The sequence below is a fragment of the Salmo salar genome, chromosome ssa04 (assembly GCF_905237065.1).
Source record: "Salmo salar chromosome ssa04, Ssal_v3.1, whole genome shotgun sequence".
In the NCBI taxonomy this organism is placed as follows: Eukaryota; Metazoa; Chordata; class Actinopteri; order Salmoniformes; family Salmonidae; genus Salmo; species Salmo salar.
Window position 1 is genome coordinate 1,478,124 of NC_059445.1, and position 21,008 is coordinate 1,499,131.

The 21,008-nt window shown below is 38.9% G+C and overlaps 32 non-coding genes across 32 annotated transcripts; all 32 read right to left on the minus strand.

Annotated features, from left to right (window-relative positions):
• Positions 1-330: 330 nt before the first annotated feature.
• Positions 331-404, minus strand: trnaq-cug (transfer RNA glutamine (anticodon CUG)). The gene has a single exon. It is a non-coding gene; the product is annotated as a tRNA-Gln (tRNA).
• Positions 405-517: 113 nt separating this feature from the next.
• trnaq-uug (transfer RNA glutamine (anticodon UUG)) lies at positions 518-589 on the minus strand. Its single transcript has one exon. It is a non-coding gene; the product is annotated as a tRNA-Gln (tRNA).
• A 1,307-nt stretch (positions 590-1,896) lies between these two features.
• On the minus strand, positions 1,897-1,968 carry trnaq-cug (transfer RNA glutamine (anticodon CUG)). The gene has a single exon. It is a non-coding gene; the product is annotated as a tRNA-Gln (tRNA).
• A 115-nt stretch (positions 1,969-2,083) lies between these two features.
• trnaq-uug (transfer RNA glutamine (anticodon UUG)) lies at positions 2,084-2,155 on the minus strand. Its single transcript has one exon. It is a non-coding gene; the product is annotated as a tRNA-Gln (tRNA).
• A 526-nt stretch (positions 2,156-2,681) lies between these two features.
• Positions 2,682-2,753, minus strand: trnaq-cug (transfer RNA glutamine (anticodon CUG)). Its single transcript has one exon. It is a non-coding gene; the product is annotated as a tRNA-Gln (tRNA).
• A 115-nt stretch (positions 2,754-2,868) lies between these two features.
• trnaq-uug (transfer RNA glutamine (anticodon UUG)) lies at positions 2,869-2,940 on the minus strand. Its single transcript has one exon. It is a non-coding gene; the product is annotated as a tRNA-Gln (tRNA).
• A 526-nt stretch (positions 2,941-3,466) lies between these two features.
• trnaq-cug (transfer RNA glutamine (anticodon CUG)) lies at positions 3,467-3,538 on the minus strand. Its single transcript has one exon. It is a non-coding gene; the product is annotated as a tRNA-Gln (tRNA).
• A 115-nt stretch (positions 3,539-3,653) lies between these two features.
• trnaq-uug (transfer RNA glutamine (anticodon UUG)) lies at positions 3,654-3,725 on the minus strand. Its single transcript has one exon. It is a non-coding gene; the product is annotated as a tRNA-Gln (tRNA).
• Positions 3,726-4,250: 525 nt separating this feature from the next.
• trnaq-cug (transfer RNA glutamine (anticodon CUG)) lies at positions 4,251-4,322 on the minus strand. The gene has a single exon. It is a non-coding gene; the product is annotated as a tRNA-Gln (tRNA).
• Positions 4,323-5,035: 713 nt separating this feature from the next.
• Positions 5,036-5,107, minus strand: trnaq-cug (transfer RNA glutamine (anticodon CUG)). Its single transcript has one exon. It is a non-coding gene; the product is annotated as a tRNA-Gln (tRNA).
• Positions 5,108-5,222: 115 nt separating this feature from the next.
• Positions 5,223-5,294, minus strand: trnaq-uug (transfer RNA glutamine (anticodon UUG)). Its single transcript has one exon. It is a non-coding gene; the product is annotated as a tRNA-Gln (tRNA).
• Positions 5,295-5,818: 524 nt separating this feature from the next.
• trnaq-cug (transfer RNA glutamine (anticodon CUG)) lies at positions 5,819-5,890 on the minus strand. The gene has a single exon. It is a non-coding gene; the product is annotated as a tRNA-Gln (tRNA).
• Positions 5,891-7,384: 1,494 nt separating this feature from the next.
• trnaq-cug (transfer RNA glutamine (anticodon CUG)) lies at positions 7,385-7,456 on the minus strand. The gene has a single exon. It is a non-coding gene; the product is annotated as a tRNA-Gln (tRNA).
• A 712-nt stretch (positions 7,457-8,168) lies between these two features.
• Positions 8,169-8,240, minus strand: trnaq-cug (transfer RNA glutamine (anticodon CUG)). The gene has a single exon. It is a non-coding gene; the product is annotated as a tRNA-Gln (tRNA).
• A 115-nt stretch (positions 8,241-8,355) lies between these two features.
• On the minus strand, positions 8,356-8,427 carry trnaq-uug (transfer RNA glutamine (anticodon UUG)). Its single transcript has one exon. It is a non-coding gene; the product is annotated as a tRNA-Gln (tRNA).
• Positions 8,428-9,736: 1,309 nt separating this feature from the next.
• On the minus strand, positions 9,737-9,808 carry trnaq-cug (transfer RNA glutamine (anticodon CUG)). Its single transcript has one exon. It is a non-coding gene; the product is annotated as a tRNA-Gln (tRNA).
• Positions 9,809-9,923: 115 nt separating this feature from the next.
• Positions 9,924-9,995, minus strand: trnaq-uug (transfer RNA glutamine (anticodon UUG)). The gene has a single exon. It is a non-coding gene; the product is annotated as a tRNA-Gln (tRNA).
• A 1,496-nt stretch (positions 9,996-11,491) lies between these two features.
• On the minus strand, positions 11,492-11,563 carry trnaq-uug (transfer RNA glutamine (anticodon UUG)). The gene has a single exon. It is a non-coding gene; the product is annotated as a tRNA-Gln (tRNA).
• Positions 11,564-12,087: 524 nt separating this feature from the next.
• On the minus strand, positions 12,088-12,159 carry trnaq-cug (transfer RNA glutamine (anticodon CUG)). The gene has a single exon. It is a non-coding gene; the product is annotated as a tRNA-Gln (tRNA).
• Positions 12,160-13,057: 898 nt separating this feature from the next.
• trnaq-uug (transfer RNA glutamine (anticodon UUG)) lies at positions 13,058-13,129 on the minus strand. Its single transcript has one exon. It is a non-coding gene; the product is annotated as a tRNA-Gln (tRNA).
• A 524-nt stretch (positions 13,130-13,653) lies between these two features.
• trnaq-cug (transfer RNA glutamine (anticodon CUG)) lies at positions 13,654-13,725 on the minus strand. The gene has a single exon. It is a non-coding gene; the product is annotated as a tRNA-Gln (tRNA).
• Positions 13,726-14,436: 711 nt separating this feature from the next.
• trnaq-cug (transfer RNA glutamine (anticodon CUG)) lies at positions 14,437-14,508 on the minus strand. The gene has a single exon. It is a non-coding gene; the product is annotated as a tRNA-Gln (tRNA).
• Positions 14,509-14,623: 115 nt separating this feature from the next.
• On the minus strand, positions 14,624-14,695 carry trnaq-uug (transfer RNA glutamine (anticodon UUG)). The gene has a single exon. It is a non-coding gene; the product is annotated as a tRNA-Gln (tRNA).
• Positions 14,696-15,218: 523 nt separating this feature from the next.
• On the minus strand, positions 15,219-15,290 carry trnaq-cug (transfer RNA glutamine (anticodon CUG)). The gene has a single exon. It is a non-coding gene; the product is annotated as a tRNA-Gln (tRNA).
• Positions 15,291-16,001: 711 nt separating this feature from the next.
• trnaq-cug (transfer RNA glutamine (anticodon CUG)) lies at positions 16,002-16,073 on the minus strand. The gene has a single exon. It is a non-coding gene; the product is annotated as a tRNA-Gln (tRNA).
• A 115-nt stretch (positions 16,074-16,188) lies between these two features.
• trnaq-uug (transfer RNA glutamine (anticodon UUG)) lies at positions 16,189-16,260 on the minus strand. The gene has a single exon. It is a non-coding gene; the product is annotated as a tRNA-Gln (tRNA).
• Positions 16,261-16,784: 524 nt separating this feature from the next.
• trnaq-cug (transfer RNA glutamine (anticodon CUG)) lies at positions 16,785-16,856 on the minus strand. The gene has a single exon. It is a non-coding gene; the product is annotated as a tRNA-Gln (tRNA).
• A 1,494-nt stretch (positions 16,857-18,350) lies between these two features.
• On the minus strand, positions 18,351-18,422 carry trnaq-cug (transfer RNA glutamine (anticodon CUG)). Its single transcript has one exon. It is a non-coding gene; the product is annotated as a tRNA-Gln (tRNA).
• Positions 18,423-18,537: 115 nt separating this feature from the next.
• On the minus strand, positions 18,538-18,609 carry trnaq-uug (transfer RNA glutamine (anticodon UUG)). The gene has a single exon. It is a non-coding gene; the product is annotated as a tRNA-Gln (tRNA).
• Positions 18,610-19,133: 524 nt separating this feature from the next.
• On the minus strand, positions 19,134-19,205 carry trnaq-cug (transfer RNA glutamine (anticodon CUG)). The gene has a single exon. It is a non-coding gene; the product is annotated as a tRNA-Gln (tRNA).
• Positions 19,206-20,702: 1,497 nt separating this feature from the next.
• On the minus strand, positions 20,703-20,774 carry trnaq-cug (transfer RNA glutamine (anticodon CUG)). Its single transcript has one exon. It is a non-coding gene; the product is annotated as a tRNA-Gln (tRNA).
• A 115-nt stretch (positions 20,775-20,889) lies between these two features.
• trnaq-uug (transfer RNA glutamine (anticodon UUG)) lies at positions 20,890-20,961 on the minus strand. Its single transcript has one exon. It is a non-coding gene; the product is annotated as a tRNA-Gln (tRNA).
• Between the last annotated feature and the right edge of the window lie 47 nt (positions 20,962-21,008).

The following is a 21,008-nucleotide window of genomic DNA, read 5'->3' on the forward strand; positions in this document are numbered from 1 at the left end:
TGATAACCTTTACAGCATAGAATGCTGGTTCAGATTTTACTGTCATTGGTTCACAGGAAAAACAGAGAAAATATTTTCTGGACAGAAACGGTATCACCTGGGCTACCCTACCATGTAACATCTTGAAAGAAATCTTAATTATTTTCAGTTCATTGGGGGGCAGCAAGTTTTCAATTAATAAATGTACTAGGCATTCATATTAAGAATTTCCTGCAGGATAGCCATTCGTGCGTACCAAAGACTGCTTATCGACGCCCACCCACTTGTTTCTTTCACACAAGACTATTTTAAAGTTGACAGGAGAGGAGTATGTCACTGCAAAATCGAGGTAGGTCCTACCGAGATTTGAACTCGGATCGCAGGATTCAGAGTCCTGAGTGCTAACCATTACACCATAGAACACCATATAGAGTAATTATTGAAGTGTTCAGATTTTCCTGTCATTTGTTCACCGGATAAACAGCTAGAAATTAGATTATTGGTAGGCCACGTGAATAATTCAGCACAAAAGCTAGAAAGGTTCTACTGAGATTTGAACTCGGATCACTGGATTCAAAGTCCAGAGTGCTAACCATTACAACATAGAACCATATTATACATCCATTTGGGAATTGTACAGAAAAAAAATTACGCGTTTTAATTAGCAAATGTGGACTGTAGTTCCTATCACGTGTTGCAAATACTTTCAACAATCGTTGGACAGCTATATTCCAGTTCCACGAGGCAGATTAATTCACATGGTAGGTCCTACAGAGATTTGAACTCAGATTGCAAGATCCAGAGTGATAACCTTTACAGCATAGAATGCTGGTTCAGATTTTACTGTCCTTGGTTCACAGGAAAAACAGAGAAAATATTTTCTGGACAGAAACGGTATCACCTGGGCTACCCTACCATGTAACATCTTGAAAAAAATCTTAATTATTTTCAGTTCATTGGGGGGCAGCAAGTTTTCAATTAATAAATGTACTAGGCATTCATATTAAAAATTTCCTGCAGGCTGGCCATTCATGCGTACCAAAGACTGCTTATCGACTCCCACCCACTTGTTTCTTTCACACAAGACTATTTTAAAGTTGACAGGAGAGGAGTATGTCACTGCAAAATCAAGGTAGGTCCTACCGAGATTTGAACTCGGATCACAGGATTCAGAGTCCTGAGTGCCAACAATTACACCATAGAACCCCATATAGAGTAATTATTGAAGTGTTCAGATTTTCCTGTCATTTGTTCACCGGATAAACAGCTAGGAATTAGATTATTGGTAGGCCACGTGAATAATTCAGCACAAAAGCTAGAAAGGTTCTACTGAGATATGAACTCGGATCACTGGATTCAAAGTCCAGAGTGCTAACCATTAAAACATAGAACCATATTATACATCCATTTGGGAATTGTACAGAAAAAGATTTACGCGTTTTAATTAGCAAATGTGGACTGTCGTTGCTATCACGTGTTGCAAATACTTTCAACAATCGTTGGACAGCTATATTCCAGTTCCACGAGGCAGATTAATTCACATGGTAGGTCCTACAGAGATTTGAACTCAGATTGCAAGATCCAGAGTGATAACCTTTACAGCATAGAATGCTGGTTCAGATTTTACTGTCCTTGGTTCACAGGAAAAACAGAGAAAATATTTTCTGGACAGAAACGGTATCACCTGGGCTACCCTACCATGTAACATCTTGAAAAAAATCGTAATTATTTTCAGTTCATTGGGGGGCAGCAAGTTTTCAATTAATAAATGTACTAGGCATTCATATTAAAAATTTCCTGCAGGCTGGCCATTCGTGCGTACCAAAGACTGCTAACCGACTCCCACCCACTTGTTTCTTTCACACAAGACTATTTTAAAGTTGACAGGAGAGGAGTATGTCACTGCAAAATTGAGGTAGGTCCTACTGAGATTTGAACTCGGATCGCAGGATTCAGAGTCCTGAGTGATAACCATTACACCATAGAACCCCATATGGAGTAATTATTGAAGTGTTCAGATTTTCCTGTCATTTGTTCACCGGATAAACAGCTAGAAATGAGATTATTGGTAGGCCACGTGAATAATTCAGCACAAAAGCTAGAAAGGTTCTACTGAGATTTGAACTCGGATCACTGGATTCAAAGTCCAGAGTGCTAACCATTACACCATAGAACCATATTATACATCCATTTGGGAATTGTACAGAAAAAAAAATTACGCGTTTTAATTAGCAAATGTGGACTGTCGTTCCTATCACGTGTTGCAAATACTTTCAACAATCGTTGGACAGCTATATTCCAGTTCCACGAGGCAGATTAATTCACATGGTAGGTCCTACCGAGATTTGAACTCAGATTGCAAGATCCAGAGTGATAACCTTTACAGCATAGAATGCTGGTTCAGATTTTACTGTCCTTGGTTCACAGGAAAAACAGAGAAAATATTTTCTGGACAGAAACGGTATCACCTGGGCTACCCTACCATGTAACATCTTGAAAAAAAATCGTAATTATTTTCAGTTCATTGGGGGTCAGCAAGTTTTCAATTAATAAATGTACTAGGCATTCATATTAAAAAATTCCTGCAGGCTGGCCATTCGTGCGTACCAAAGACTGCTAATCGACTTCCACCCACTTGTTTCTTTCACACAAGACTATTTTAAAGATGACAGGAGAGGAGTATGTCACTGCAAAAACTAGGTAGGTCCTACCGAGATTTGAACTCGGATCGCAGGATTCAGAGTCCTGAGTGATAACCATTACACCATAGAACCCCATATAGAGTAATTATTGAAGTGTTCAGATTTTCCTGTCATTTGTTCACCGGATAAACAGCTAGAAATTAGATTATTGGTAGGCCACGTGAATAATTCAGCACAAAAGCTAGAAAGGTTCTACTGAGATTTGAACTCGGATCACTGGATTCAAAGTCCAGAGTGCTAACCATTACACCATAGAACCATATTATACATCCATTTGGGAATTGTACAGAAAAAAAAATTACGGCGTTTTAATTAGCAAATGTGGACTGTCGTTCCTATCACGTGTTGCAAATACTTTCAACAATCGTTGGACAGCTATATTCCAGTTCCACGAGGCAGATTAATTCACATGGTAGGTCCTACAGAGATTTGAACTCAGATTGCAAGATCCAGAGTGATAACCTTTACAGCATAGAATGCTGGTTCAGATTTACTGTCCTTGGTTCACAGGAAAAACAGAGAAAATATTTTCTGGACAGAAACGGTATGACCTGGGCTACCCTACCATGTAACATCTTGAAAAAAAATCGTAATTATTTTCAGTTCATTGGGGGGCAGCAAGTTTTCAATTAATAAATGTACTAGGCATTCATATTAAAAATTTCCTGCAGGCTGGCCATTCATGCGTACCAAAGACTGCTAATCGACTCCCACCCAATTGTTTCTTTCACACAAGACTATTTTAAAGTTGACAGGAGAGCAGTATGTCACTGCAGAATGAAGGTAGGTCCTACTGAGATTTGAACTCGGATCGCAGGATTCAGAGTCCTGAGTGATAACCATTACACCATAGAACCCCATATGGAGTAATTACTGAAGTGTTCAGATTTTCCTGTCATTTGTTCACCGGATAAACAGCTAGAAATTAGATTATTGGTAGGCCACGTGAATAATTCAGCACAAAAGCTAGAAAGGTTCTACTGAGATTTGAACTCGGATCACTGGATTCAAAGTCCAGAGTGCTAACCATTACAACATAGAACCATATTATACATCCATTTGGGAATTGTACAGAAAAAAAAATACGCGTTTTAATTAGCAAATGTGGACTGTCGTTCCTATCACGTGTTGCAAATACTTTCAACAATCGTTGGACAGCTATATTCCAGTTCCACGAGGCAGATTAATTCACATGGTAGGTCCTACCGAGATTTGAACTCAGATTGCAAGATCCAGAGTGATAACCTTTACAGCATAGAATGCTGGTTCAGATTTTACTGTCCTTGGTTCACAGGAAAAACAGAGAAAATATTTTCTGGACAGAAACGGTATCACCTGGGCTACCCTACCATGTAACATCTTGAAAAAAAATCGTAATTATTTTCAGTTCATTGGGGGTCAGCAAGTTTTCAATTAATAAATGTACTAGGCATTCATATTAAAAATTTCCTGCAGGCTGGCCATTCGTGCGTACCAAAGACTGCTAATCGACTTCCACCCACTTGTTTCTTTCACACAAGACTATTTTAAAGATGACAGGAGAGGAGTATGTCACTGCAAAAACTAGGTAGGTCCTACCGAGATTTGAACTCGGATCGCAGGATTCAGAGTCCTGAGTGCTAACCATTACACCATAGAACCCCATATAATGAGTAATTATTGAAGTGTTCAGATTTTCCTGTCATTTGTTCACCGGATAAACAGCTAGAAATGAGAATATTGGTAGACCACGTGAATAATTCAGCACAAAAGCTAGAAAGGTTCTACTGAGATTTGAACTCGGATCACTGGATTCAAAGTCCAGAGTGCTAAGCATTACAACATAGAACCATATTATACATCCATTTGGGAATTGTACAGAAAAAAAATTACGCGTTTTAATTAGCAAATGTGGACTGTCGTTCCTATCACGTGTTGCAAATACTTTCAACAATCGTTGGACAGCTATATTCCAGTTCCACGAGGCAGATTAATTCACATGGTAGGTCCTACAGAGATTTGAACTCAGATTGCAAGATCCAGAGTGATAACCTTTACAGCATAGAATGCTGGTTCAGATTTTACTGTCCTTGGTTCACAGGAAAAACAGAGAAAATATTTTCTGGACAGAAACGGTATGACCTGGGCTACCCTACCATGTAACATCTTGAAAAAAATCTTAATTATTTTCAGTTCATTGGGGGGCAGCAAGTTTTCAATTAATAAATGTACTAGGCATTCATATTAAAAATTTCCTGCAGGCTGGCCATTCATGCGTACCAAAGACTGCTAATCGACTCCCACCCACTTGTTTCTTTCACACAAGACTATTTTAAAGTTGACAGGAGAGCAGTATGTCACTGCAGAATGAAGGTAGGTCCTACTGAGATTTGAACTCGGATCGCAGGATTCAGAGTCCTGAGTGATAACCATTACACCATAGAACCCCATATGGAGTAATTACTGAAGTGTTCAGATTTTCCTGTCATTTGTTCACCGGATAAACAGCTAGAAATGAGATTATTGGTAGGCCACGTGAATAATTCAGCACAAAAGCTAGAAAGGTTCTACTGAGATTTGAACTCGGATCACTGGATTCAAAGTCCAGAGTGCTAACCATTACACCATAGAACCATATTATACATCCATTTGGGAATTGTACAGAAAAAAAAATACGCGTTTTAATTAGCAAATGTGGACTGTCGTTCCTATCACGTGTTGCAAATACTTTCAACAATCGTTGGACAGCTATATTCCAGTTCCACGAGGCAGATTAATTCACATGGTAGGTCCTACCGAGATTTGAACTCAGATTGCAAGATCCAGAGTGATAACCTTTACAGCATAGAATGCTGGTTCAGATTTTACTGTCCTTGGTTCACAGGAAAAACAGAGAAAATATTTTCTGGACAGAAACGGTATCACCTGGGCTACCCTACCATGTAACATCTTGAAAAAAATCTTAATTATTTTCAGTTCATTGGGGGTCAGCAAGTTTTCAATTAATAAATGTACTAGGCATTCATATTAAAAATTTCCTGCAGGCTGGCCATTCGTGCGTACCAAAGACTGCTAATCGACTTCCACCCACTTGTTTCTTTCACACAAGACTATTTTAAAGATGACAGGAGAGGAGTATGTCACTGCAAAAACTAGGTAGGTCCTACCGAGATTTGAACTCGGATCGCAGGATTCAGAGTCCTGAGTGCTAACCATTACACCATAGAACCCCATATAGAGTAATTATTGAAGTGTTCAGATTTTCCTGTCATTTGTTCACCGGATAAACAGCTAGAAATTAGATTATTGGTAGGCCACGTGAATAATTCAGCACAAAAGCTAGAAAGGTTCTACTGAGATTTGAACTCGGATCACTGGATTCAAAGTCCAGAGTGCTAAGCATTACAACATAGAACCATATTATACATCCATTTGGGAATTGTACAGAAAAAAAATTACGCGTTTTAATTAGCAAATGTGGACTGTCGTTCCTATCACGTGTTGCAAATACTTTCAACAATCGTTGGACAGCTATATTCCAGTTAAACGAGGCAGATTAATTCACATGGTAGGTCCTACAGAGATTTGAACTCAGATTGCAAGATCCAGAGTGATAACCTTTACAGCATAGAATGCTGGTTCAGATTTTACTGTCCTTGGTTCACAGGAAAAACAGAGAAAATATTTTCTGGACAGAAACGGTATGACCTGGGCTACCCTACCATGTAACATCTTGAAAAAAATCGTAATTATTTTCAGTTCATTGGGGGGCAGCAAGTTTTCAATTAATAAATGTACTAGGCATTCATATTAAAAATTTCCTGCAGGCTGGCCATTCATGCGTACCAAAGACTGCTAATCGACTCCCACCCACTTGTTTCTTTCACACAAGACTATTTAAAAGTTGACAGGAGAGGAGTATGTCACTGCAGAATGAAGGTAGGTCCTACTGAGATTTGAACTCGAATCGCAGGATTCAGAGTCCTGAGTGATAACCATTACACCATAGAACCCCATATAGAGTAATTACTGAAGTGTTCAGATTTTCCTGTCATTTGTTCACCGGATAAACAGCTACAAATGAGATTATTGGTAGGCCACGTGAATAATTCAGCACAAAAGCTAGAAAGGTTCTACTGAGATTTGAAATCGGATCACTGGATTCAAAGTCCAGAGTGCTAACCATTACAACATAGAACCATATTATACATCCATTTGGGAATTGTACAGAAAAAAAATTACGCGTTTTAATTAGCAAATGTGGACTGTCGTTCCTATCACGTGTTGCAAATACTTTCAACAATCGTTGGACAGCTATATTCCAGTTCCACGAGGCAGATTAATTCACATGGTAGGTCCTACAGAGATTTGAACTCAGATTGCAAGATCCAGAGTGATAACCTTTACAGCATAGAATGCTGGTTCAGATTTTACTGTCCTTGGTTCGCACGAAAAACAGAGAAAATATTTTCTGGACAGAAACGGTATCACCTGGGCTACCCTACCATGTAACATCTTGAAAAAAATCGTAATTATTTTCAGTTCATTGGGGGGCAGCAAGTTTTCAATTAATAAATGTACTAGGCATTCATATTAAGAATTTCCTGCAGGCTAGTCATTCGTGCGTACCAAAGACTGCTTATCGACTCCCACCCACTTGTTTCTTTCACACAAGACTATTTTAAAGTTGACAGGAGAGGAGTATGTCACTGCAAAAACAAGGTAGGTCCTACCGAGATTTGAACTCGGATCGCAGGATTCAGAGTCCTGAGTGCTAACCATTACACCATAGAACCCCATATAGAGTAATTATTGAAGTGTTCAGATTTTCCTGTCATTTGTTCACCGGATAAACAGCTAGAAATGAGAATATTGGTAGACCACGTGAATAATTCAGCACAAAAGCTAGAAAGGTTCTACTGAGATTTGAACTCGGATCACTGGATTCAAAGTCCAGAGTGCTAAGCATTACAACATAGAACCATATTATACATCCATTTGGGAATTGTACAGAAAAAAAATTACGGCGTTTTAATTAGCAAATGTGGACTGTCGTTCCTATCACGTGTTGCAAATACTTTCAACAATCGTTGGACAGCTATATTCCAGTTCCACGAGGCAGATTAATTCACATGGTAGGTCCTACAGAGATTTGAACTCAGATTGCAAGATCCAGAGTGATAACCTTTACAGCATAGAATGCTGGTTCAGATTTTACTGTCCTTGGTTCACAGGAAAAACAGAGAAAATATTTTCTGGACAGAAACGGTATGACCTGGGCTACCCTACCATGTAACATCTTGAAAAAAATCTTAATTATTTTCAGTTCATTGGGGGGCAGCAAGTTTTCAATTAATAAATGTACTAGGCATTCATATTAAAAATGTCCTGCAGGCTGGCCATTCATGCGTACCAAAGACTGCTAATCGACTCCCACCCACTTGTTTCTTTCACACAAGACTATTTTAAAGTTGACAGGAGAGCAGTATGTCACTGCAGAATGAAGGTAGGTCCTACTGAGATTTGAACTCGGATCGCAGGATTCAGAGTCCTGAGTGATAACCATTACACCATAGAACCCCATATGGAGTAATTACTGAAGTGTTCAGATTTTCCTGTCATTTGTTCACCGGATAAACAGCTAGAAATTAGATTATTGGTAGGCCACGTGAATAATTCAGCACAAAAGCTAGAAAGGTTCTACTGAGATTTGAACTCGGATCACTGGATTCAAAGTCCAGAGTGCTAACCATTACAACATAGAACCATATTATACATCCATTTGGGAATTGTACAGAAAAAAAAATTACGCGTTTTAATTAGCAAATGTGGACTGTCGTTCCTATCACGTGTTGCAAATACTTTCAACAATCGTTGGACAGCTATATTCCAGTTCCACGAGGCAGATTAATTCACATGGTAGGTCCTACCGAGATTTGAACTCAGATTGCAAGATCCAGAGTGATAACCTTTACAGCATAGAATGCTGGTTCAGATTTTACTGTCCTTGGTTCACAGGAAAAACAGAGAAAATATTTTCTGGACAGAAACGGTATGACCTGGGCTACCCTACCATGTAACATCTTGAAAAAAATCTTAATTATTTTCAGTTCATTGGGGGGCAGCAAGTTTTCAATTAATAAATGTACTAGGCATTCATATTAAAAATTTCCTGCAGGCTGGCCATTCGTGCGTACCAAAGACTGCTAATCGACTCCCACCCACTTGTTTCTTTCACACAAGACTATTTTAAAGTTGACAGGAGAGGAGTATGTCACTGCAGAATGAAGGTAGGTCCTACTGAGATTTGAACTCGTATTGCAGGATTCAGAGTCCTGAGTGATAACCATTACACCATAGAACCCCATATAGAGTAATTACTGAAGTGTTCAGATTTTCCTGTCATTTGTTCACCGGATAAACAGCTAGAAATTAGATTATTGGTAGGCCACGTGAATAATTCAGCACAAAAGCTAGAAAGGTTCTACTGAGATTTGAACTCGGATCACTGGATTCAAAGTCCAGAGTGCTAAGCATTACAACATAGAACCATATTATACATCCATTTGGGAATTGTACAGAAAAAAAATTACGCGTTTTAATTAGCAAATGTGGACTGTCGTTCCTATCACGTGTTGCAAATACTTTCAACAATCGTTGGACAGCTATATTCCAGTTAAACGAGGCAGATTAATTCACATGGTAGGTCCTACAGAGATTTGAACTCAGATTGCAAGATCCAGAGTGATAACCTTTACAGCATAGAATGCTGGTTCAGATTTTACTGTCCTTGGTTCACAGGAAAAACAGAGAAAATATTTTCTGGACAGAAACGGTATGACCTGGGCTACCCTACCATGTAACATCTTGAAAAAAAATCGTAATTATTTTCAGTTCATTGGGGGGCAGCAAGTTTTCAATTAATAAATGTACTAGGCATTCATATTAAAGATTTCCTGCAGGCTGGCCATTCATGCGTACCAAAGACTGCTAATCGACTCCCACCCACTTGTTTCTTTCACACAAGACTATTTAAAAGTTGACAGGAGAGGAGTATGTCACTGCAGAATGAAGGTAGGTCCTACTGAGATTTGAACTCGGATCGCAGGATTCAGAGTCCTGAGTGCTAACCATTACACCATAGAACCCCATATAGAGTAATTACTGAAGTGTTCAGATTTTCCTGTCATTTGTTCACCGGATAAACAGCTACAAATGAGATTATTGGTAGGCCACGTGAATAATTCAGCACAAAAGCTAGAAAGGTTCTACTGAGATTTGAACTCGGATCACTGGATTCAAAGTCCAGAGTGCTAACCATTACAACATAGAACCATATTATACATCCATTTGGGAATTGTACAGAAAAAAAATTACGCGTTTTAATTAGCAAATGTGGACTGTCGTTCCTATCACGTGTTGCAAATACTTTCAACAATCGTTGGACAGCTATATTCCAGTTCCACGAGGCAGATTAATTCACATGGTAGGTCCTACCGAGATTTGAACTCAGATTGCAAGATCCAGAGTGATAACCTTTACAGCATAGAATGCTGGTTCAGATTTTACTGTCCTTGGTTCACAGGAAAAACAGAGAAAATATTTTCTGGACAGAAACGGTATCACCTGGGCTACCCTACCATGTGACATCTTGAAAAAAAATCGTAATTATTTTCAGTTCATTGGGGGTCAGCAAGTTTTCAATTAATAAATATACAAGGCATTCATATTAAAAATTTCCTGCAGGCTGGCCATTCGTGCGTACCAAAGACTGCTAATCGACTTCCACCCACTTGTTTCTTTCACACAAGACTATTTTAAAGTTGACAGGAGAGGAGTATGTCACTGCAAAATCAAGGTAGGTCCTACCGAGATTTGAACTCGGATCACAGGATTCAGAGTCCTGAGTGCCAACAATTACACCATAGAACCCCATATAGAGTAATTATTGAAGTGTTCAGATTTTCCTGTCATTTGTTCACCGGATAAACAGCTAGAAATGAGAATATTGGTAGACCACGTGAATAATTCAGCACAAAAGCTAGAAAGGTTCTACTGAGATTTGAACTCGGATCACTGGATTCAAAGTCCAGAGTGCTAAGCATTACAACATAGAACCATATTATACATCCATTTGGGAATTGTACAGAAAAAAAATTACGCGTTTTAATTAGCAAATGTGGACTGTCGTTCCTATCACGTGTTGCAAATACTTTCAACAATCGTTGGACAGCTATATTCCAGTTCCACGAGGCAGATTAATTCACATGGTAGGTCCTACAGAGATTTGAACTCAGATTGCAAGATCCAGAGTGATAACCTTTACAGCATAGAATGCTGGTTCAGATTTTACTGTCCTTGGTTCACAGGAAAAACAGAGAAAATATTTTCTGGACAGAAACGATATTGACCTGGGCTACCCTACCATGTAACATCTTGAAAAAAATCGTAATTATTTTCAGTTCATTGGGGGGCAGCAAGTTTTCAATTAATAAATGTACTAGGCATTCATATTAAAAATTTCCTGCAGGCTGGCCATTCATGCGTACCAAAGACTGCTAATCGACTCCCACCCACTTGTTTCTTTCACACAAGACTATTTTAAAGTTGACAGGAGAGGAGTATGTCACTGCAGAATGAAGGTAGGTCCTACTGAGATTTGAACTCGAATCGCAGGATTCAGAGTCCTGAGTGATAACCATTACACCATAGAACCCCATATAGAGTAATTACTGAAGTGTTCAGATTTTCCTGTCATTTGTTCACCGGATAAACAGCTACAAATGAGATTATTGGTAGGCCACGTGAATAATTCAGCACAAAAGCTAGAAAGGTTCTACTGAGATTTGAACTCGGATCACTGGATTCAAAGTCCAGAGTGCTAACCATTACAACATAGAACCATATTATACATCCATTTGGGAATTGTACAGAAAAAAAATTACGCGTTTTAATTAGCAAATGTGGACTGTCGTTCCTATCACGTGTTGCAAATACTTTCAACAATCGTTGGACAGCTATATTCCAGTTCCACGAGGCAGATTAATTCACATGGTAGGTCCTACAGAGATTTGAACTCAGATTGCAAGATCCAGAGTGATAACCTTTACAGCATAGAATGCTGGTTCAGATTTTACTGTCCTTGGTTCGCACGAAAAACAGAGAAAATATTTTCTGGACAGAAACGGTATCACCTGGGCTACCCTACCATGTAACATCTTGAAAAAAATCGTAATTATTTTCAGTTCATTGGGGGGCAGCAAGTTTTCAATTAATAAATGTACTAGGCATTCATATTAAGAATTTCCTGCAGGCTAGTCATTCGTGCGTACCAAAGACTGCTTATCGACTCCCACCCACTTGTTTCTTTCACACAAGACTATTTTAAAGTTGACAGGAGAGGAGAATGTCACTGCAAAAACAAGGTAGGTCCTACTGAGATTTGAACTCGGATCGCAGGATTCAGAGTCCTGAGTGCTAACCATTACACCATAGAACCCCATATAGAGTAATTATTGAAGTGTTCAGATTTTCCTGTCATTTGTTCACCGGATAAACAGCTAGAAATGAGAATATTGGTAGACCACGTGAATAATTCAGCACAAAAGCTAGAAAGGTTCTACTGAGATTTGAACTCGGATCACTGGATTCAAAGTCCAGAGTGCTAAGCATTACAACATAGAACCATATTATACATCCATTTGGGAATTGTACAGAAAAAAAATTACGCGTTTTAATTAGCAAATGTGGACTGTCGTTCCTATCACGTGTTGCAAATACTTTCAACAATCGTTGGACAGCTATATTCCAGTTCCACGAGGCAGATTAATTCACATGGTAGGCCCTACAGAGATTTGAACTCAGATTGCAAGATCCAGAGTGATAACCTTTACAGCATAGAATGCTGGTTCAGATTTTACTGTCCTTGGTTCACAGGAAAAACAGAGAAAATATTTTCTGGACAGAAACGGTATGACCTGGGCTACCCTACCATGTAACATCTTGAAAAAAATCTTAATTATTTTCAGTTCATTGGGGGGCAGCAAGTTTTCAATTAATAAATGTACTAGGCATTCATATTAAAAATTTCCTGCAGGCTGGCCATTCGTGCGTACCAAAGACTGCTAACCGACTCCCACCCACTTGTTTCTTTCACACAAGACTATTTTAAAGTTGACAGGAGAGGAGAATGTCACTGCAGAAACAAGGTAGGTCCTACTGAGATTTGAATTCGGATCGCAGGATTCAGAGTCCTGAGTGATAACCATTACACCATAGAACCCCATATAGAGTAATTACTGAAGTGTTCAGATTTTCCTGTCATTTGTTCACCGGATAAACAGCTAGAAATGAGATTATTGGTAGGCCACGTGAATAATTCAGCACAAAAGCTAGAAAGGTTCTACTGAGATTTGAACTCGGATCACTGGATTCAAAGTCCAGAGTGCTAACCATTACAACATAGAACCATATTATACATCCATTTGGGAATTGTACAGAAAAAAAATTACGCGTTTTAATTAGCAAATGTGGACTGTCGTTCCTATCACGTGTTGCAAATACTTTCAACAATCGTTGGACAGCTATATTCCAGTTCCACGAGGCAGATTAATTCACATGGTAGGTCCTACAGAGATTTGAACTCAGATTGCAAGATCCAGAGTGATAACCTTTACAGCATAGAATGCTGGTTCAGATTTTACTGTCCTTGGTTCACAGGAAAAACAGAGAAAATATTTTCTGGACAGAAACGGTATGACCTGGGCTACCCTACCATGTAACATCTTGAAAAAAATCTTAATTATTTTCAGTTCATTGGGGGGCAGCAAGTTTTCAATTAATAAATGTACTAGGCATTCATATTAAGAATTTCCTGCAGGCTAGTCTTTCGTGCGTACCAAAGACTGCTTATCGACTCCCACCCACTTGTTTCTTTCACACAAAGCTATTTTAAAGTTGACAGGAGAGGAGTATGTCACTGCAAAAACAAGGTAGGTCCTAGCGAGATTTGAACTCGGATCGCAGGATTCAGAGTCCTGAGTGCTAACCATTACACCATAGAACCCCATATAGAGTAATTATTGAAGTGTTCAGATTTTCCTGTCATTTGTTCACCGGATAAACAGCTAGAAATGAGAATATTGGTAGACCACGTGAATAATTCAGCACAAAAGCTAGAAAGGTTCTACTGAGATTTGAACTCGGATCACTGGATTCAAAGTCCAGAGTGCTAAGCATTACAACATAGAACCATATTATACATCCATTTGGGAATTGTACAGAAAAAAAATTACGCGTTTTAATTAGCAAATGTGGACTGTCGTTCCTATCACGTGTTGCAAATACTTTCAACAATCGTTGGACAGCTATATTCCAGTTCCACGAGGCAGATTAATTCACATGGTAGGTCCTACAGAGATTTGAACTCAGATTGCAAGATCCAGAGTGATAACCTTTACAGCATAGAATGCTGGTTCAGATTTTACTGTCCTTGGTTCACAGGAAAAACAGAGAAAATATTTTCTGGACAGAAACGGTATGACCTGGGCTACCCTACCATGTAACATCTTGAAAAAAATCGTAATTATTTTCAGTTCATTGGGGGGCAGCAAGTTTTCAATTAATAAATGTACTAGGCATTCATATTAAGAATTTCCTGCAGGCTGGCCATTCGTGCGTACCAAAGACTGCTAATCGACTCCCACCCACTTGTTTCTTTCACACAAGACTATTTTAAAGTTGACAGGAGAGGAGTATGTCACTGCAAAATCAAGGTAGGTCCTACTGAGATTTGAACTCGGATCGCAGGATTCAGAGTCCTGAGTGATAACCATTACACCATAGAACCCCATATGGAGTAATTACTGAAGTGTTCAGATTTTCCTGTCATTTGTTCACCGGATAAACAGCTAGAAATTAGATTATTGGTAGGCCACGTGAATAATTCAGCACAAAAGCTAGAAAGGTTCTACTGAGATTTGAACTCGGATCACTGGATTCAAAGTCCAGAGTGCTAACCATTACAACATAGAACCATATTATACATCCATTTGGGAATTGTACAGAAAAAAAATTACGCGTTTTAATTAGCAAATGTGGACTGTCGTTCCTATCACGTGTTGCAAATACTTTCAACAATCGTTGGACAGCTATATTCCAGTTCCACGAGGCAGATTAATTCACATGGTAGGTCCTACCGAGATTTGAACTCAGATTGCAAGATCCAGAGTGATAACCTTTACAGCATAGAATGCTGGTTCAGATTTTACTGTCCTTGGTTCACAGGAAAAACAGAGAAAATATTTTCTGGACAGAAACGGTATGACCTGGGCTACCCTACCATGTAACATCTTGAAAAAAATCTTAATTATTTTCAGTTCATTGGGGGCAGCAAGTTTTCAATTAATAAATGTACTAGGCATTCATATTAAGAATTTCCTGCAGGCTGGCCATTCGTGCGTACCAAAGACTGCTTATCGACTCCCACCCACTTGTTTCTTTCACACAAGACTATTTTAAAGATGACAGGAGAGGAGTATGTCACTGCAAAAACTAGGTAGGTCCTACCGAGATTTGAACTCGGATCGCAGGATTCAGAGTCCTGAGTGCTAACCATTACACCATAGAACCCCATATAGAGTAATTATTGAAGTGTTCAGATTTTCCTGTCATTTGTTCACCGGATAAACAGCTAGAAATGAGAATATTGGTAGACCACGTGAATAATTCAGCACAAAAGCTAGAAAGGTTCTACTGAGATTTGAACTCGGATCACTGGATTCAAAGTCCAGAGTGCTAAGCATTACAACATAGAACCATATTATACATCCATTTGGGAATTGTACAGAAAAAAAATTACGCGTTTTAATTAGCAAATGTGGACTGTCGTTCCTATCACGTGTTGCAAATACTTTCAACAATCGTTGGACAGCTATATTCCAGTTCCACGAGGCAGATTAATTCACATGGTAGGTCCTACAGAGATTTGAACTCAGATTGCAAGATCCAGAGTGATAACCTTTACAGCATAGAATGCTGGTTCAGATTTTACTGTCCTTGGTTCACAGGAAAAACAGAGAAAATATTTTCTGGACAGAAACGGTATGACCTGGGCTACCCTACCATGTAACATCTTGAAAAAAATCTTAATTATTTTCAGTTCATTGGGGGGCAGCAAGTTTTCAATTAATAAATGTACTAGGCATTCATATTAAGAATTTCCTGCAGGCTGGCCATTCATGCGTACCAAAGACTGCTAATCGACTCCCACCCACTTGGTTCGTTCACACTAGACTATTTTAAAGTTGACAGGAGAGCAGTATGTCACTGCAGAATGAAGGTAGGTCCTACTGAGATTTGAACTCAGATCGCAGGATTCAGAGTCCTGAGTGATAACCATTACACCATAGAACCCCATATGGAGTAATTACTGAAGTGTTCAGATTTTCCTGTCATTTGTTCACCGGATAAACAGCTAGAAATTAGATTATTGGTAGGCCACGTGAATAATTCAGCACAAAAGCTAGAAAGGTTCTACTGAGATTTGAACTCGGATCACTGGATTCAAAGTCCAGAGTGCTAACCATTACAACATAGAACCATATTATACATCCATTTGGGAATTGTAACGAAAAAAAATTACGCGTTTTAATTAGCAAATGTGGACTGTCGTTCCTATCACGTGTTGCAAATACTTTCAACAATCGTTGGACAGCTATATTCCAGTTCCACGAGGCAGATTAATTCACATGGTAGGTCCTACAGAGATTTGAACTCAGATTGCAAGATCCAGAGTGATAACCTTTACAGCATAGAATGCTGGTTCAGATTTTACTGTCCTTGGTTCGCACGAAAAACAGAGAAAATATTTTCTGGACAGAAACGGTATGACCTGGGCTACCCTACCATGTAACATCTTGAAAAAAATCTTAATTATTTTCAGTTCATTGGGGGTCAGCAAGTTTTCAATTAATAAATGTACTAGGCATTCATATTAAGAATTTCCTGCAGGCTAGTCATTCGTGCGTACCAAAGACTGCTTATCGACTCCCACCCACTTGTTTCTTTCACACAAGACTATTTAAAAGATGACAGGAGAGGAGTATGTCACTGCAAAAACTAGGTAGGTCCTACCGAGATTTGAACTCGGATCGCAGGATTCAGAGTCCTGAGTGCTAACCATTACACCATAGAACCCCATATAGAGTAATTATTGAAGTGTTCAGATTTTCCTGTCATTTGTTCACTATATAAACAGCTAGAAATGAGAATATTGGTAGACCACGTGAATAATTCAGCACAAAAGCTAGAAAGGTTCTACTGAGATTTGAATTCGGATCACTGGATTCAAAGTCCAGAGTGCTAAGCATTACAACATAGAACCATATTATACATCCATTTGGGAATTGTAACGAAAAAAAATTACGCGTTTTAATTAGCAAATGTGGACTGTCGTTCCAATCACGTGTTGCAAATACTTTCAACAATCGTTGGACAGCTATATTCCAGTTCCACGAGGCAGATTAATTCACATGGTAGGTCCTACAGAGATTTGAACTCAGATTGCAAGATCCAGAGTGATAACCTTTACAGCATAGAATGCTGGTTCAGATTTTACTGTCCTTGGTTCACAGGAAAAACAGAGAAAATATTTTCTGGACAGAAACGGTATCACCTGGGCTACCCTACCATGTAACATCTTGAAAAAAATCGTAATTATTTTCAGTTCATTGGGGGGCAGCAAGTTTTCAATTAATAAATGTACTAGGCATTCATATTAAGAATTTCCTGCAGGCTAGTCATTCGTGCGTACCAAAGACTGCTTATCGACTCCCACCCACTTGTTTCTTTCACACAAGACTATTTTAAAGTTGACAGGAGAGGAGAATGTCACTGCAAAAACAAGGTAGGTCCTACTGAGATTTGAATTCGGATCGCAGGATTCAGAGTCCTGAGTGATAACCATTACACCATAGAACCCCATATAGAGTAATTACTGAAGTGTTCAGATTTTCCTGTCATTTGTTCACCGGATAAACAGCTAGAAATGAGATTATTGGTAGGCCACGTGAATAATTCAGCACAAAAGCTAGAAAGGTTCTACTGAGATTTGAACTCGGATCACTGGATTCAAAGTCCAGAGTGCTAAGCATTACAACATAGAACCATATTATACATCCATTTGGGAATTGTACAGAAAAAAAATTACGCGTTTTAATTAGCAAATGTGGACTGTCGTTCCTATCACGTGTTGCAAATACTTTCAACAATCGTTGGACAGCTATATTCCAGTTCCACGAGGCAGATTAATTCACATGGTAGGTCCTACAGAGATTTGAACTCAGATTGCAAGATCCAGAGTGATAACCTTTACAGCATAGAATGCTGGTTCAGATTTTACTGTCCTTGGTTCACAGGAAAAACAGAGAAAATATTTTCTGGACAGAAACGGTATGACCTGGGCTACCCTACCATGTAACATCTTGAAAAAAATCTTAATTATTTTCAGTTCATTGGGGGGCAGCAAGTTTTCAATTAATAAATGTACTAGGCATTCATATTAAGAATTTCCTGCAGGCTGGCCATTCGTGCGTACCAAAGACTGCTTATCGACTACCACCCACTTGTTTCTTTCACACAAGACTATTTTAAAGATGACAGGAGAGGAGTATGTCACTGCAAAATGAAGGTAGGTCCTACCGAGATTTGAACTCGAATCGCAGGATTCAGAGTCCTGAGTGATAACCACTACACCATAGAACCCCATATAGAGTAATTACTGAAGTGTTCAGATTTTCCTGTCATTTGTTCACCGGATAAACAGCTACAAATGAGATTATTGGTAGGCCACGTGAATAATTCAGCACAAAAGCTAGAAAGGTTCTACTGAGATTTGAACTCGGATCACTGGATTCAAAGTCCAGAGTGCTAACCATTACAACATAGAACCATATTATACATCCATTTGGGAATTGTACAGAAAAAAAATTACGCGTTTTAATTAGCAAATGTGGACTGTCGTTCCTATCACGTGTTGCAAATACTTTCAACAATCGTTGGACAGCTATATTCCAGTTCCACGAGGCAGATTAATTCACATGGTAGGTCCTACAGAGATTTGAACTCAGATTGCAAGATCCAGAGTGATAACCTTTACAGCATAGAATGCTGGTTCAGATTTTACTGTCCTTGGTTCGCACGAAAAACAGAGAAAATATTTTCTGGACAGAAACGGTATGACCTGGGCTACCCTACCATGTAACATCTTGAAAAAAATCTTAATTATTTTCAGTTCATTGGGGGTCAGCAAGTTTTCAATTAATAAATGTACTAGGCATTCATATTAAGAATTTCCTGCAGGCTAGTCATTCGTGCGTACCAAAGACTGCTTATCGACTCCCACCCACTTGTTTCTTTCACACAAGACTATTTAAAAGATGACAGGAGAGGAGTATGTCACTGCAAAAACTAGGTAGGTCCTACCGAGATTTGAACTCGGATCGCAGGATTCAGAGTCCTGAGTGCTAACCATTACACCATAGAACCCCATATAGAGTAATTATTGAAGTGTTCAGATTTTCCTGTCATTTGTTCACTATATAAACAGCTAGAAATGAGAATATTGGTAGACCACGTGAATAATTCAGCACAAAAGCTAGAAAGGTTCTACTGAGATTTGAACTCGGATCACTGGATTCAAAGTCCAGAGTGCTAAGCATTACAACATAGAACCATATTATACATCCATTTGGGAATTGTACAGAAAAAAAATTACGGCGTTTTAATTAGCAAATGTGGACTGTCGTTCCAATCACGTGTTGCAAATACTTTCAACAATCGTTGGACAGCTATATTCCAGTTCCACGAGGCAGATTAATTCACATGGTAGGTCCTACAGAGATTTGAACTCAGATTGCAAGATCCAGAGTGATAACCTTTACAGCATAGAATGCTGGTTCAGATTTTACTGTCCTTGGTTCACAGGAAAAACAGAGAAAATATTTTCTGGACAGAAACGGTATGACCTGGGCTACCGTACCATGTAACATCTTGAAAAAAATCTTAATTATTTTCAGTTCATTGGGGGGGCAGCAAGTTTTCAATTAATAAATGTACTAGGCATTCATATTAAGAATTTCCTGCAGGCTAGTCATTCGTGCGTACCAAAGACTGCTTATCGACTCCCACCCACTTGTTTCTTTCACACAAGACTATTTTAAAGTTGACAGGAGAGGAGAATGTCACTGCAAAAACAAGGTAGGTCCTACTGAGATTTGAATTCGGATCGCAGGATTCAGAGTCCTGAGTGATAACCATTACACCATAGAACCCCATATAGAGTAATTACTGAAGTGTTCAGATTTTCCTGTCATTTGTTCACCGGATAAACAGCTAGAAATGAGATTATTGGTAGGCCACGTGAATAATTCAGCACAAAAGCTAGAAAGGTTCTACTGAGATTTGAACTCGGATCACTGGATTCAAAGTCCAGAGTGCTAAGCATTACAACATAGAACCATATTATACATCCATTTGGGAAATGTACAGAAAAAAAATTACGCGTTTTAATTAGCAAATGTGGACTGTCGTTCCTATCACGTGTTGCAAATACTTTCAACAATCGTTGGACAGATATATTCCAGTTCCACGAGGCAGATTAATTCACATGGTAGGTCCTACAGAGATTTGAACTCAGATTGCAAGATCCAGAGTGATAACCTTTACAGCATAGAATGCTGGTTCAGATTTTACTGTCCTTGGTTCACAGGAAAAACAGAGAAAATATTTTCTGGACAGAAACGGTATGACCTGGGCTACCCTACCATGTAACATCTTGAAAAAAATCTTAATTATTTTCAGTTCATTGGGGGGCAGCAAGTTTTCAATTAATAAATGTACTAGGCATTCATATTAAAAATTTCCTGCAGGCTGGCCATTCATGCGTACCAAAGACTGCTAATCGACTACCACCCACTTGTTTCTTTCACACAAGACTATTTTAAAGTTGACAGGAGAGGAGTATGTCACTGCAGAAAAGAAGGTAGGTCCTACTGAGATTTGAACTCGGATTGCAGGATTCAGAGTCCTGAGTGATAACCATTACACCATAGAACCCCATATAGAGTAATTACTGAAGTGTTCAGATTTTCCTGTCATTTGTTCACCGGATAAACAGCTAGAAATGAGATTATTGGTAGGCCACGTGAATAATTCAGCACAAAAGCTAGAAAGGTTCTACTGAGATTTGAACTCGGATCACTGGATTCAAAGTCCAGAGTGCTAACCATTACAACATAGAACCATATTATACATCCATTTGGGAATTGTACAGAAAAAAAATTACGCGTT